The sequence below is a fragment of the Lygodium microphyllum genome, chromosome 4 (genome assembly GCF_053477565.2).
Source record: "Lygodium microphyllum isolate KBCC chromosome 4, Lygodium_microphyllum_v1.1.10, whole genome shotgun sequence".
Classification (NCBI taxonomy): domain Eukaryota; kingdom Viridiplantae; phylum Streptophyta; class Polypodiopsida; order Schizaeales; family Lygodiaceae; genus Lygodium; species Lygodium microphyllum.
This window is the reverse complement of record NC_141138.1, coordinates 126,741,134-126,746,591: the sequence shown is the minus strand read 5'-3', so window position 1 is coordinate 126,746,591 and position 5,458 is coordinate 126,741,134. Positions and strand designations below refer to the sequence as shown.

The 5,458-nt window shown below is 41.3% G+C and overlaps 1 pseudogene; it reads left to right on the top strand.

The window, feature by feature from the left end:
- Positions 1–3,670: 3,670 nt before the first annotated feature.
- LOC148037600 (cytochrome P450 CYP72A616 pseudogene) lies at positions 3,671–4,853 on the top strand (annotated as a pseudogene).
- Positions 4,854–5,458: the final 605 nt, after the last annotated feature.

Genomic DNA, 5,458 nt, shown 5'->3' with positions numbered 1-5,458 from the left:
TGTAAGTGTAAGGGATCCCAAAGTCTCAAGTATCTACAAAATGCTCAAATAGCATAAACCTCCTTCTCAATATCGGTCAAGCATACAAGATGCTCCCACTAGCTCAAAAGGTGGATAAACAAGCTCAACAGCTCAAGTGAACCAAGTCAAAGTACCAAAGATAGGAAACCAAGACAATGCCTCAATAGCATCCAAGGTCATAATGGAAAAAGCCAAGTCGTAACGGAAAAATCCAAGTCAATGTCCTACTGCTCAAGGGAATACTCAAATGAATGTCAAGACGAGCTCAAACAATTGCCATCCACAGCCAAAGCATAGAGCATTCACCAAGACATCATAACCCGTACTAGGTAGCCTAGGCATAAACCATGTCATAGATGAAATGCCAGCTGCAAAGAAGTGACAGTCAAACCCAAATCGAGCTCTAATCTCAGCTCAAAAGCATTCCGAAGCATAAACAAGACATGTGGCATAGTCCAAATACATCATGACATCATACCGAGTAGCTGGGAGCACCTCGTGACCAATAGGCATAACCCAACTGTAGCATAAATAGCTTCAGCCCTGAAGTTTCTAGCAGCATATAACCTCTGTAAATTGAGAAAATCAGTGCTCAATCCAAGCTCAAATCCATAGGCAAACCATAGGCATACATTCTCGTATGCATAGGCTAATCGGGCATCAAATGCCAAGACCTGTAAGCATAAAATTGAAGTAATAGGTGGCTGCCCTGTTTTGGATGGATCTGGGATTGTTCAAAACAATCAATGGCTGAGCTAATCAGCTCCAAATGTGTCTCACATAAGAGGCATAACATCCACAAGTGATCCGGTATCAATAGACATCAGTAGTAGAAGCATCACATAAGCCATAGGCATACAAATACATGCTGTCTCAAACCTAAAATCTGTTGCAAAATATTATGTCATCAAAATGTGGCAAATCCGACATCACCATCGCATCCATAGTGTGCCAAAACCCCAACTTAGACTCTTACCTTGCTTGAATCAAGTTTCGAATGCCCGAGATATGACAAAAAGAGTGATTTTTGGGCCAGATTTTAAAATAGGTGCAAAAAAAACGTGAGCTGGCTGGGGGGGTCTACTGTCCCACATGTCAACAATGGGGCCCAAAGGGGGCACAAATGGGGGCCAAAGAAGGCCTACACCAAGCCTCAGCAAGCCTTGATAGGCTAGAAGCAAGATCCAGGTGAAGGAAGCTCCAAGATGTGTGAGCTATGGTTGCCCACAACCTGTGAAAACCCTGTTTACCTAGACCTGTGGACTGAGATAAATCTCTGAAATAATGAAGCAATACCTCATTGTCAATGCCTTGATGATGCCTCAATCGGCCAGGAAGAAGCTCAGGAAGCCAGGGAGTGACGGGAGCTCAAGAGAATGAGCTATGGCTGCCGGGAAGGAGACCCAATGCGAGTGGGGAGTCAATAGGAAGCTGAGAATGCCACGAGCCAAGCTCAAGAGTCAGGAAGCCGTGCTCTGATACCAGTTGAAAGGTGAGAAGGATCGAAGCTTGCACTCAAGAGCTATGGCAGGAGAGCAAGAGCAAGAAAGAGAGAGACAAGAAATGGGAACTCCAACGGTCACAATGTGTGACTGGGTCTTCCTTTATTCAAATTATCACTAAAAGAATAAAGAATAAAGTGACGGTGACGGGCGCCCGCTACCTGCAGTGTGCAGTGGCGGTGATTGTCAGTGTAGTAATACATGGGCGGCTAGGCGAAGGCACCTTTACCCCCAACAAAAATAATACCTTCTTCTATGCTGCTTAGATCACCAATATGATGCCTCCATTGGCTCCGAAAGGGGGGTAAAATACCAGCACACCTGAACAGAATTTTGCCAGATCACTCCTTCATCTCCCCCTTCAAAGTGCTATTCACTACCTGAAAAGAGTAATTGCACTTCGTGTAATTTTTCTAAGCTCTCTTTTTACATAAAATCCTCTCAAATTGGCTGAAAGCTACATGCTTTCTTTTACATGTCATCCTAATCTAGAAGTTGTCTACAATTTTATGGATTTTTACAAGAGATAATATCTAAAATATAAAAAATTGGCTAAAATTTGAACCATGGACACTAACACTAATGTCTAAAATGGCATTGGCTCTCTAAATCAATTAGAAAGACACACTCTAGATTTTTTTACACGGTGTGAGCGTAGTGGCACGACATCCACCCCCTCCTAACCTGCACATCCTCTGGCATGTGCCAAAGTCTTACAGATTTGTAGTGTTAGAAGAAGTATCTTCGTCCATGTCAATGTCTTCATCTTCTGCCTCTTCTTCTTTCTCTATGTCTTCATGCTCTTGAATTATATCCAAGTCTTTTAACTCATATGTTGAACTTTCTCTTTATTTGAAGAGCTTGATTTTTTTTCCAGCTATGGGTATCTTCGTGCTTGTTCCATCCAATTCAGCCAATGAATATGTGGCATTGTCATGAATGACCTTTACCACATATGGGCCAAACCAACACTTTACCATCTTCCTAGAAGTAGTGTATTGATTGTCTAGGCTGCTATCATAGATAAGCACCCAATCATTTTCTTGAATTGCTCTTGGACGAAGTTGATATCGCTTATCAAATCTTCTTTTGTTGTTTAGTCTTGTTGTCTTTAGCTTCTCAATAGCTACTTGAACATCTTCAAGCCTTCTTTTTAGCTGACATATGCGCAAAGTCAACAACTCTTCTCTACTGATGCCTTTCTCCCAAGGTAGAAGACTCCATGTGAGAATAGATTCTTCAATTGGCATAATTGGTTGTTGACCATGCATAAGTTCAACTGGCATATAGCTAGTCACTGTACTGTGAGTAGTCCGGTCAGCCCATAATGCAAAAGGTAGCATTTTAGGCCATTCTTTGATCTTTCCTCTACAAGACTTTGCTAGAGCTTTGAGAATAGGCCGGTGTCCTCTGTCACTTTTCCCATTGCCTTCAGGGTTGTAGGATGATGTTAAAGCCAACTTAATAGCTAATTGAGCAAAGAAGTTGTGTGCCTCATCAACATCCAACTCTCCTCTATCTGTAGTTACTTTGCCCATCTACAAAACACTTCTTCAAGAAAAAAAGGACAAATAGCTTGAGTGGTCTCGGTTGTTAAGGCTTTTCCTTCAACTTTACTGGTTAGATCCTCTCTCTTGCAAGCACTAAATATCGCATATTCCATATTCATGTAGGTATGGTTAGAAGATCAATAACCCATCTATAATGTATAGACAGAGGATAAGTTGATTGTAACCCATCTCAATGCTTGCCTATAGAATACATCTGACACAGATAATAGGTTTCAACAAAATGTGCTATGTCCCGATACATGTTTTGCCACCAATATTTTTCTTTGACTTTACTAATGGTTCCCCATATGCCTCTATGGCCAGCCCATAGGCTTTCATGAAATTCCTTCATTACCTGTTGTTGCAATCTTTTGTTACCTAAAACTTGGACAGGCACTCCTTTCTTCTTCTTTGCGTGCTTCCATAAACACGTGATCACTTGAAGGTAATTACATTCTCTGCAAGTGTAGCACAATCCATTGCAAAGGAAATAAGGATGTCTAGTGCTTGTTAATCGAGCACAATTTTTTCTCTCTATTGTGTTCAAATGGTGTAGGGACTAAGGGGATCAGCTGAGAGACAAGGTTATGCAAGGGTATGGTTCCAAAGGATGAATCCAAGCCAAATGGAGAGCAAAGCAATAGTTCTCTGTTCAATGTATACCTAAGTCGGTGAAAGAGTGCTCAAGGCTTCCTGGACCACCAAAGTCTGACTATATCCATCATAGAGAAAGAAAGATCAAGCAACAAACAATTATTGCGTAGGTGAGAGGTACGCATAATGCAAATGCATATGTAATGAGCTACTTTTTTGGATGGACTTGCATTATAAGTTAGTTTTTCAACAAAATAAATTGTTTCTTAGCTTGGTATCAACATCACACATTTGGAAAGTTCTTTTCTTGGTCATTCTTGAATCATATCAAGAAAAGAGGTCTGTACATGTCAAATTCAAACATGAGATAAACTACTTGGAAAGGATGTCTTGCACTAGAACTAGAAGGTATTAGCATGCACTAGAACTAGATCTTGTGTTGTGCTTTTGCTGAGCAGGTGAATCCTTTGTATTCTGGTTTGTGCCACAGCCCCGAGTCTTCCTTACTGAACACCTAATCATGCCAAAGAAGTTTTGAGTTTGGGTATTACACAAAGCTAGGGAGAAGGCTTGATAATACTGACGACTTGATAAGCAATGGGCTCATGAACTTAGAAGGTGAGAAGTGGGCACAACATCGCCGCATACTGACTCCAACATTTTTCCTCGAGAAGCTCAAGGTAGACTTCTTGCGTGTGGCCTTTTAATACCATGTGCTTGCATTCGAATGCACAATAATGCCAGCTTATTATGTAGGTTCTACAAAATGTCCAAGCATGAATTATCAAGCTCTCTTCACTTGTAAGTACAGGGCTGTGTCGGGGTTTTTCATTCCAAGCAGGCACCATATTAGACCCACTTATATTGTGGCTGAATGGACTTTTCGAGGGTCAAGATTATATGCTTCGTATGACACTTTTGTTACCCATCTTGTTGTATGCAGGCTATGACTCCAATTATGGCTGCTTGCACTACTACTATGATGGAGCAGTGGGAGAGTCAAGTGGAAAAAGGGGATGAGATTGATGCATTTGATGAATTTCGAAACCTAATTGCAGATATCATTGCCCACACTGCATTTGGAAGCAGCCTTGCAGAAAGCAAGCAAGTGTTTGAGCTGCAGCATGAACAACATATTCTTGTCGATAAAATAGTACACACCATCTACATCCCTGGTTCAAGGTAAGAGACCCTGTGCCAATTTTTGTAAAAGTAAATGGCAAGCTAATGACAGTGTAGAGTTGGTTGAAGTGCATAGTTTAAGTGTTTAGGGCAGTACACCATGTGATTCTACCTAATATCAGTAGTTGAAGTATATATATGCCCATTTGAGCATATGTATACCAACTATAGTTAATCGCCATTGGCATAAATAGAATCAGGAAATCCATCTGTGGTAGATATAGCCCCATCTCATTCAATGTCCCTTTTCTATTATAGGCGGCAACATCTGTTGGACATCCACATAGTCCTTGGTAGCTTCTTGATCTCCTTTGCTAGTAGATTGAATAGCCTCTTCTCTAGCAAACATGTTTGGGGATGAGCCCTTGAGCTTTTCTGATGCAAGGGACAGCCGTGGATTTGGATGTAGCAGAGAACCTCATACTTGTGTGTTGCAGAAATGCAAAGAGAGGAATACCTTAGCTCACACAAGATCCCTTGTCTCTTACATGTAGCAACATTAATTGGACACTCACATAGCTCTTGGCAACTTCCTAATCTCCGTGTACTGGGAGATTGTGGCAGCTGGTGTGATGCACAACATATCTTTGACAAATTGGCATATTGAAA